Here is an 11,884-nt window from a genome sequence, read left to right as displayed (position 1 = left end):
CCTCTCTCTCTGCTTTCAGCTCCCATGAGATGAGCAGATTTCTTCTGCCACACCTTTCCACCATGATGTTTCTTAGCACAGGCCTAAAGACAATGGAGCCTGCATACCATGGACTGAAACCACTGAAATCATGAATCAAAAGGATGAAATCCTTTAAGGTGGAAAGGAGCAAAGTTATAATCAGCTGTTATGTCACAGTAGTGACAAGCTAACACAGCAGATGACATAGTCAAATGTATGGAAAACTTGAACTGTAACAGAACTCTTTGAACTAATAAATTCAGTGATTTTGCAGGATGTAAAATCAACATATAAAAATCAGCAGTGTTTTATACTTGAATCGTAAACTAATTGAAAGAAAATCCTAGAAAACCACCTTATTTACATTAGCTACAGAAAATAATAAATTTATCTAAAGAGATAAAAAACTAGAAAACAAACTTATTTACATTAGCTACAGATGATAATAAATTCATCTAAGGAGATAAAAAAAATCTACATAAAGAAAATTATAAAACAATGATGAAGAGAAAAACTTCCCAGGCAGTGTAGTTACATATCCCACAAGGCGCAAAGGATAACTGGAAGCTAAGGCCTGGGTTTGAGATAAGCAGCCTGCCCCATGCAGCAACATCTGCATATCCAGATACCCCTGGAGACCACTAGAATTCCTCTGCCCCAAACCAAAAGACTTTCTCCACTCCAGGAAAAAATTTTCCACTCCTCTTGGCACTAACCCTCCCCTACCCAAACTCCCCTATAAAGTTTCCCCTTGCCCAAGCCTCAAGGGTCAATGGATTTGTCGCCCTTGACTAGCCTTCACCCAAGCTGAAAATAAAACCTCGCCTGTTGCTTCAAAACAAAACAAAACAAAAATTGAGGAAGGCACAAATAAGCGGATATATATTCATGTTCATGTGCTAAGAAGAATACTAACAAAATGTTATGTTACCCAAAGCAGTCTATAAATTCAAAGCTATTCTTTTCAAAATACCAATCCCCATGGAAGTAGAAGATTAATTAGAAAATTTTTATAGAACCACAAAAAACAAAGACCCCTGGACCCTGAATAGACATAGAAATCTTCAGGAAAAAGAACAAAACTGAAAACATCACAGTACCCGACTTTAAAATATACTGTACTACAAAGCTCTAATAACCAAAACAACAGAAAACCAGCATAAAAGGAGAAACATAGATCAATGGAACAGAATAAAAAGTATTAAAATAAAGTTATTCATTTACAGATAGATGATTTTTTAAAGAAGCTAGGAATAAATAATTAGAAAAGGAAAGTGTCTTCAACAATTAGTGTTGGTAAATCTAGATATCAACACACAAAAGAATGAAATTTTACCCTTATCTCTCAACAATTACAAAATTTAATTCCAAATGTACCAAATACTTAAGTTTCAAACATGAAACTATGAAACTACTAGAAGAAAGCACAGAAGACATTCTTCCAAATATTGACAGGAGACATAGCATTTTGATTAGGAAACCAATAGCATAAACACCAAAAGTGAAAATAGACAAATGTGATTATGTCAAACTATGAAGGTTCTACTGAGTGAGAAGACAACCTACAGAAGAAAATACTGCAAATTACGTCTGACCAAAATTCAATATCCAGAATATATGTGTATGTGTCTTTATATGTGTACATGTATAACCTCAATAGAAAAAAGATTAAATTCACTTTAAAATAGACAATAGAACTTAACTGACATTTTTCCAAAGACACGCAATCATCAAACAAATATATGAAAAATATGTTCACCTTTACTAATTAACAGGGAAATGCAAAGGTAAACCATAACCAGATATGATCTTTCTCTGGCTCAAATTTTTTTAAAAAGAAAAAATGTAATAAGCGCTGACAAAGAAGAGGAAAAAGAAGCAAGCAAAGAAAAAGGAAGACTTGCATATAGTTGGTATGAATGTAAATTAGTACAGCCACTATGGAAAACAGTATAGGAGTTCATTAAAAATTAAAAATAGAATAAACCTGTGATCCAGCAAAGTCATTATAAGATATTACCAAGGTCAATGTATCAAAGAAATATCTGTACATTAATGTTTCTTATAGCAGCACTGTTCACAATAGCCAAAATCCGGAATCAACCTAAATGTCTATCAACCAATGAATTGCTACAAGTAAACATGTTACCTTTACACCATGGAAAATCATTCAGCTATAAAGTGAAATTTTGTCATTTCTGAAAATTTGGGTGAACCTGAAAGATATTATCTTATGTGAAGTAAGCTAAGCACAATATCACAAATACCACATTATTATATATATATATATATATATATATATATATATAGTTTTTAAAACTTGAGGTCATAAAAGTTGAGAGAATAGTTAGCAAGGGTTGGGATGGTTTTGTGCATGGTTCAGTGGTGGTGACAGTATTTGGGAAGATGTTGAACAAAGGTTACAAAATTTCATATAAAACAGGAAGAATGTATTCAAAATAGTAATTGTAAAACATGGTGACTATAGTTATTAATACATTACGTTCTTCAAAATGTTAACAGAGTAGATGTAATGTGTTCGCACTACAAAAATAACTTTGTGAGCTAAGCATGCACATGTTTATTAGCCATATTTGGTCTTGCCTCAATGTGTGTATACTTCAATACAGCATGTGACACACAGGAAATGCAAGCTATCTTCACAGGTATGAAATCACACGTATAACTAATAAGAAGTTTGGATCAGTAATAAAACAACTGCTAACAAAGAATAGCCCCAAACCAGATGCTTTCTCTGATGGTATATCAAACGTTTAAATAAAGAGTATCACCAATTTTTACAAGCTTTTCCAAAAACTTGAAACAAAACAGAGAACTTTTGACACATACTTTATGATACTGGCATTATCCTTATACCAATGCCAGGCAAGCACTCCAAAATATGAAAGCTTCAATATCCCTTAGGAATAATGGCAAAGTCTTCAACAAAATGCTACCAAAGCAAAGTCAACAGCACATTAAAAGAGTTATACACAATAAGTAAATTCTTTGTCATACTATAATCAATACAAGTAGCACAGTGCACCAACAAAATGAAGGGAAAACACAAAATCTCAGTGGATGGAGAGAAGATATTTGACAAAATTTAACAATTAGTAAACTAAGACTAGAAGGATCCTATCTCAACGTATCAAAAGTCATCTCTGAAAAGCCAGTATCCTACACCTTACACAAAGCTGAAAAACCGAATTTTGTTTTCTATGATCAAGAACAAGACAAGGATGGCTACTTTCATTATTTTTCTTCAACATAGCACTGGAAATCTCAGCCTGAGCAATTAGACAGGTAAATAAGTGGTACACAGCTGAAGGAAAAATGACGATTATCTCAGTTAGGAGAAGATATGATCTGATGTGTAGAAAAAAGTACTTCACACACACAAATTCTAGAACTATACATGAATTCAGAAAAATTGCAGGACACAAAATCAACATAGAAAAGCCATATAAAAAGATTAAAATATCCAAAAAGGAAATTACAAAGTAATTATATTTATAATAGCATGAAAAAAGAATAAATTATTTAGGAATACATTGTAGAAGAGATAAAAGACTCAGTTGACTACAAAATACGCCTGAAATTAATTACAATAAAACAAATAAATGGAAAGTCACCTTTGGTTTGTAGATTGAAAGACATTGTCAAAATGTCAATATTAACAAAAAATCTACAGATACAGTGCAAACTCTATCAATATTAAAATGATGAATTTTGCATTAATACAAAAATATATTCTTTTTAGAGCTTTGATTAGATTATATAAAATTTCAATACCCAAAAAATATTGAAAAAAGGACAAATATGGAAATACACTGATTTCAAAAGTTATAACCAAACAGTGTGGTAATGGCATAAAAGTAGATATATACAACAACAGAATAAAAAACCCAGAAATAATTTTTCCATATATATGCAAAATGTTTTTGTCTAAGGGACAAAGGACAATTAAGAGGGAAATCATAATATTTCAGTAAATGAATCTTGGGAAACCTCAATATTCACATGAAAAATAAATTTGTGCCATACACCATATATAAATATTAAATTGCAGAACAGTTTTCCAGCAGCGGTGGTCTGATCTAATTTCCCTCAGGTCATCTTTGTAGTTATCAAGAATAATGGTAAAATGTGTTCAGCATGCAATACCCTAACAAAGGAGGAACTGTCCAGAACAACCAATGCTTTGTTCCTCTCTCCCTTAGAAGAAGGATATTTTTCAATTCCCAACACATCACCTGGCCTTCAGGGTACATAACCCAGGGAGTGCCACCTTTTGTGTCCCTCAGCCGTGGCGCAAGTTGGGGCATGTACAATCAAGACTCCATCCCATGATCAAACTTCTTGAGTCTTGGGGCTTGAGCCTACAGTGGAACTGATGTTTCTTATTTATCTGTAAGTGATCCACCACTTCTTATAATTTGCATTTAGGTGTTTTCTGTCTCAGTTCACTAACAGAAACAGGCAATCAATGCACGGTGGACTTAATAGTCAAACAGTACGCATCCGGTGTCTGATACTTGGCATCATGATGGGCTTTTTTATTCTCCACACAGTGCTGGACCTCACTTGGGATCAGTCATTAGTGAACATGCTTCTCATAAGTGGAGATAGATCAAAGATCACAGCGTAAGTGCTAAATCAGTAAAGCTCTTAGGAAAACAGTTACGGAAAACCTTCCCGACACAGGCGAAGGCCATAACTTCTTGGATGTTTTACTAAAATCACAGGCAAGAAAAGAAACACAAAAGTTGGACTTTATCAAAATAACAACTTTTGAGCATTAAAGGATACTATCAATGGAGTGAGAAGACAATCCACACATACAAGAAAGTATTTTGAAATCATATATCTGATAAGGGATTGATATCCAGAATGTATAAAGAACTGCTAAAACTTAACAACAACAATAAAATCAAACAACCCAATTCAAAAATTGGTAAAACACTCAAGTGGGCGTTGCTCCAAAAAAGATGTTCAAATAGCCAAACTTCTTGAATAAATGCTGAATATCACAAGGAGTTATGAAAATGCAAGTCAAAAGCACCATGAGATATGATTTCATGCACATTAAGATGGCTATTATCAAAATTTAAAAAGAATATTATGGGTGCTAGTGATAATGGGGATAAATGGGAACACGAAGGACTCTCAGCTGATAATTTAAATGGTGCAGTTGATGTGAACAACAGTACACTGGTACCTCTAAGAATTAAACACTGAATTGCTGTATGATCTACAGTTCCATTTCTTTGTACATACCGCAAAGAAGAGAATTGAAAAAATATTGTACAGACATGTTCATGATGGAATTATTCTTAATAGCCAAAAAGTAGACATAACCTAGGCATGCATCAATGGATGAATCTATAAACAAAATGGGAAATATACATAAAATGTATTACTCAGTCTTTACAGAGAAAGAATTCTGACAAATGCTACAATAGTAATGATTTGTAAGTCATTATACTAAGTGAAATAAGAAAATCACATTGAGTTAAACACTGTATGAATCTACTTGTAGAATCACAATTCTTAGAGCAGTCTAATATGTGAAGATAGAGAATAGAATAATGGCTGCAACAGGAACCAAGAGCAACAGGAAGCTAATGGAAACTTAGATGGTCAAAGATCAAAACGTTCTGGAAATGGATGTTGGTAACCATTGCTTCTCAATATGCATGGAAGTAATGCTACTGAATGTATACTCAAAAATGGTTAAAAAGGTAAATTTGCTATGTATATTTCCCCATAATAAAAATGTATAAATTTGGAGGAAGAAACCAATTAGTTATATATGACAATATTTTTTCTGATTTTTTAAAATAACAGAGCATTCTTCTTTCTTACTAGAAGTTGTAATTGAAAAGCTATTTTATGATTTTAATCAAAGAATTGTTTTACTCTTGGATCCCCAGAGAGATCATGGTAATTGAACATGCAGAGCAAACAGAGGATGATAGAATAATGAAAGTGGAAGGAATCAGAGTTCATCAGGTCCAAATCCCTTAATTTATAAGAAAGAAAATATAAGCCTAGAGGGGAGAATTGTCACCTTACTTAAATTAAGTAGGCTTTTCCATGACAAGGCTGCAAGAATTCTGATCTCCCAATGGCAGTTAATATTGATATGGTTGGGTGAATTTATATGTTTTATTAGGTTGCTCCAGAGTTGAGAAATAGCAAGGGTCTTTTCCTTTAAAATGTAGCATATATGACATTTATTTCACAAAATCTAGTGTCCAAAAAAGATCATGTTAGGGTTTTTTTAAGCACATTGTATGAAACCATGGAATCTTCCTCTGACTACTTTACTTAAAATAAATGAATTTATTTGTTTGTTTGTTTGTTTGTTTATTTAGAGACAGTGTCTCACTATGTAGTTCACGTTGGCCTTGCATTCACTATGTAGCCCAGGCTGGCCTCAACCTTGTGATGATCCTCCTGCCTCAGCCTAGTGCTGCAATTACAGGCATGTCCACCACACACAGCTTTAAAATTTAATCCATACTCTACTTATCTGCCATGGCCACAACTACAATGGGATGCATTGGACCAAACATACACCAAAGGACTCCAGCATTTGGGGTCATCTACCATGTCTCTCTCTGTGCCTAGCATCCAGTTTGTAGTCACTTTCAGCAGTTGCTGTATACTCAAATTTGTTTGCTTATATCACTTTTATTTTAAGAAACTTTCATATTTTATATGTTCAAATATAAGATTAAACTAATAATGATGGAAAGGTTTTTGAATACAATGAAAGAACTATCAAGTTGATAATAAAGCAATAAAATTAGTATTACTGGTAGTAAACTTTAACATTGTACTGATCATATCTTATTTGTATATAAGCTACCCAGACACCTGGAACATTCTCAGTGGGTGCCCTGGTCTGAATATTTGTGATGCTCCCCCAACAATTCACAGTTGAAATCCTAATCCCCAAGGTGTTGGCGATAGGAGACGAGAACTTTGCAATGAAAAGACACCAGAGCACCAGCATCTCCTGGGATACCCTAAGATCTTTATAACTTCCTGAAACAAAGGTAGCTCAACTTGCATCAGTATTTCTCATTTTTATAGATGCCTAAATATTTTTACCTATCTTACATATTTAAATATCTTCTTTCTTTACAACTACCATGGGATGAAGGAGATATTTTAAACATATATTGACTTAGATCACAGTCATTTAGTAGATGCTTTGTAAATGAAGGAGTCCAAAAATTAGAAAGTCAGACATTTATACTTTCAAGGACTTTTCACTTTAGTGAAAAAAAAAAACCACTTCAATTAAAAGATTACTGTGCAATAGTTGTTGAAATTAGCCTAGCTGAGGTATGTCATAAGGCCTCCCAGATGATATACTCTCTTCAAATATAAAATGAGTTTGTCAATGATTTGCTTAAATTAGTTTCAGGCTTAAAACTAAAATAGCTGGATATTTTTGTACCTGTGCATAACTTAATTAAATATTAATTGATTAACGATAGATATTCTTGTGCTTTGGACTCTACTTATAGTACAGTAATAGATAAATATTTTATTTATTTCAAAAAGATAGTGATTTAAGGATGTCCAGAAGTGAGAAAGCTATGCACACATGCAATCAAAATCTTAGCAGTTATTCAGATTCATTAGTTGCTATTTCACAATGACCAGTGTTAGAAAAATGTAGACAATTGATGGAAGAGCTTCAAATCTTTGTTTTTTCCTTTATGTGAGATCCACTGAAGTATTTCAACCCAGAAATGGTTTGAATATTAATTCACATGGATGAGAATATATATTTGGTATTAAATTTGAGCAACAGCAATAAAATAATCTCAGTATTTTCTTTACTATGAGGATAATTTAATCATGTTTCCATTCTTGTGTTTTGATTTATACTGAACAGTATCCTTAGTTTAAAATAAAAAATATTGTAGCTGATATTCAGGGTAAAAACAGGAAAGATTTGCCCAGCTCAACTTATTGAAATTTATTGACAGAAATAAATACCCATCAAATTTGAAAACTCTGCCACAAAATAAACTGCTGTTTTGCAAACTTCAAATGTTTCTAAAGGAAAGCTTCAGAGAAACACTGAACAATTTAGTTGATTTTTCGCTTCTGATTTTGAAAAGATATAACTTGGAGTATGATGTGCATCAACAGTCTATAGAGTTTTATTTTATTTTTTTCCTCTGTGGATGGTACAAAAACTGTTCCGGTCAATTTCACCTAAATCAATCAAGCAAGGTCTACACACATGTTGGCACAATCAGCAGGGATTTGAGGTGCTGGAATCGTCAGTTCTTCCAACAGAGACTGACTGCTGTTGAGAACTACAGCCAAGACAGTGCGAAAATCATTGTGTGTTTTGAAAGTCAATGTGAGTTCCAGAAACTGATTATCATCATTCACTGATTAAGAAATCTTAATTTGGACCAACCTAAGGTTCACCTCCTACCAATCACTGTCTCCATGTTTAGACTTACAATGGTAGAGAGGCATAGTGATTTGGGGAGAAATTTGCATATCGCATGTGGCTATTTTGTAAATGGATGTTTACTTTGTTCCAAATAACATCCAAATCCAAGTAGAAATGGCTGCTGAATATTAATCAATTTTGACGTAATTATACTTTTGCTGTAGTGGATGTTCAATATATCATTATTATTAAATAATGTGTAAGCCCAGAGTATACGCAAAAATGTAAAAACATCGGGACAGGAAAAAGATCAGTGGTTGCCTCATATTGTAGTTGTGGGGAGAGTTTGATAATAAAATGCCGGAAGTTATTTCTATAGAGATGGAATACCCTTTATCTTGCTGGTGATGGTGGTTGCATCATTTGTGTTGTATATAATGTTAGATTTATTTTAGTCAATACTCACAGAAGTAAAGGTAAATTTTTCTACATGTGAGTTATATTTCAGTGTAAATACTATCTCCAGACATCATATAGACCAACACTCTAGAAATGTTTGATAATATTGTGAGACTGAACAACAGTTACTCCATTTTGTAATAGGGTCCCAACTTGTCTGCTTCTGTTACGGATCACCAGGTAGACATCGAGTTCCAGGGATGTGCTTGTTGTTGTGCCAGGAAGGTCTGTTGTGTGCGTAGTGTTCCATCATGCTCTCCCAACTCCATATCTAAATATGTTATCTTAAGGACAATCTGTAAAAGGTCTGTTTTATCTCTCTCCTCTGCTTTTGTATTTCTGCTTGCCAACTACCCTTGCGACCCCCCTATAAAAACAGCCTCAGACTCTGAGCCAGTTGCCCCTCTAAGCTACTTTGCTTTGGGAGTGCCGTCTGGCCAGACTAATAAAGGTCTGTTTTACTTTCTAACTTATCCGGTGTGTTCCCTCCCGGGTGATCTTCGCTGTAGTCAGCTCCTCGGAGCGTTTGGTAAGGCCCTCGGTCTTACAATATCATGAAAAGCCCCAAAGACTTCAGGTGTTTACTTAAAATGTATATTTGTGTGAAAAAAATCTTGCTTCTGTCTTCCTCATTCTGTCTTTAGTTCACATTGTATATAAAAATTCCTTGACTCAATAGGAGCCTTTTTTTTAGTAGCTTTGGCTGTACTGGGAGAGAAGAACAGAAAACAGACAGGAGAAGAAGAATGCTAAGGAGTATTTTATTATCACAGCAAGGAAAAATAAAACATCTGGGATCAAAGCACAGGCTGAAACATCACAGTGTACACCTTCAGGGATTCAGAAATCAGTACACAAGGCTTTACCTACCGTGCCATTCAAAGATACAAAAGGTTTTCCTTACCTTAGTTTTGTTTATCCACACTTTGGAAATTCCTCACACTCAGAAGACTTCTGTGATATACTGGAGATCTAAGGAAAAAATGTAATATGTAGAGCCGCATCTTGTTGGGCCATGAACCCCATGCCGTCCCTATTTGGTTCACATAAGAGGAACACTGTTATCTCTATGCTCATCTCCTCAACTGGCATTATTTACATGATTCTTTTCCCTCGGTCGATTGTATTTCTCTCCAAGAACAGGAACTCCTTTGTAAAATACTGGTACTCCTCATTCTTTCACCCATGTACAAACATTTTAACCTCAATAGCTAAGAACCAAACAGGTTTTGAAAAGTATGTCTGCTAACTAATTGTGTATTAAGTAAGGGAAAGCAAATCAATTGGGGGTATATGTTACTGACACTTTTCTGCTCTTTTTCTTAGTTTAGCACAACTTGATTGTAAGACAGATTCAATTAGAGGGAACAATTACTTCACACTGAAGGTATTCAAGATGCTTACAGATGTTTCCAAATTTCCAGGTTGGAAAAAACATTATATTGAAGTATACAGACATTCCTTTCATCATACTACCTGATAATGCCAATTGTAGACAGGGATGGATCATTTTTGCACATATTAGATCTACATGCCAATACCTGTTCCATGGAAACACTTTGATATAATTATTTCAAATATGCATTAAGCAACCATGATGGTATTAAATTTTGTTTTCTTTTCACTCTTCTCCTGTTTACTGGTTACATATATTATCAAACTTTATTAAGACCAGAATGTACAAGAATAGATATTGTTCTAAAGACATTTTACCAGAGAACTACTACCTCTGAGATATTATAACTTCTATGACACTGTTAACCTCACTCGAAGGTCAGAGAAATACACAGATCTTAGGTTAAAATGGGCTGGGAGTGACACATGTGGTAATATTTACACACAGGGTGTTAATAGATATCTATACAAGCTTTCAAATGTGTGCTGCCTTGTGAACAAAAGGGACCAAAATAGGTAGAATTGCATATCTGTAATATTTAGGAAAAGTAACTATAAACTAGGACTGTGAACGTAGGAGACAACATTTTCAGGAATGTGAGTAAAAGAAAAACTTTCAAGTGCTGTACAGAAAAGGAGCAAGATTTACAAGAAGGGCACCCCTAGAAGAGACTCTGAAGAATATAATTCTGCAAGAAATAAAATGACTCCACAATGAAACTGCAAAATTAAAAACAGAAATGTAATACCCTCAAAATACAGTAGAGATACAGTGAAATCTAAATAAAAATTGCATGGATAAAATAATAACAATAATTTTTAAAGAATATAAAATGAAGGGAGTCAAGTGAACAACAGTAGCATTTTAGCTGAGAGAAGATTAGGAGCTCATAAGTTCTAAGATTCTGTGTTATTTCCAAAAGAGATGAGATATGAATTGATAAGATGGTCACAGTGTAAGGTTAAGTACCAAACGTTCATACTTAAATATTAAATAAGTAAATAATATACTATGACCAAGATTTATCATTGAAATATATTATTAGTTTCATATTAGATATTCATTTAATTAATACATTTAGTAATTAAAATCCTTATCTGTATTATGATTTAATGCAAATGGACAGAACATTTGATAAAATTCAGTAACCATTCTTTACTTTTTAAAAGTTGGGCATGTAGTTATAGTAGATTTGATATAGAAATTAAAAACCTAAATAATATCATGAACATGTCTCTCTTTAATAAATAGGAAATGATTAAATAAATATGGTCACTATTAACATTTCTATTAACATTATATTGGATGTATTAGCCAGAAATACAAAAACATAACATATTTAATACATACATAGCATATTTTATACATGACATATTTATTATTCTCAGAAGTGACATATACTTTTAAAATAATGTAAGTTCCAATAATAAATAATTTAGCCAGACATAATCTAAAACAATCCAAAAATTTTTTCAAGATAATTGGAAAATTAAAAGGTATATATTAAAGAAAATAAGCACAAATACAGTATGTATGTGTATCACTGAATTAGAGATCTCGGTGGTACCATCATT

The sequence above is a fragment of the Heterocephalus glaber genome, unplaced genomic scaffold (assembly GCF_053883595.1).
Source record: "Heterocephalus glaber isolate CG9 unplaced genomic scaffold, H.glaber_assembly_v1.0 deba00001555, whole genome shotgun sequence".
NCBI classification, from domain to species: Eukaryota; Metazoa; Chordata; class Mammalia; order Rodentia; family Bathyergidae; genus Heterocephalus; species Heterocephalus glaber.
The sequence above is the reverse complement of the archived record's forward strand: the minus strand, read 5'-3'. Positions refer to the sequence as shown.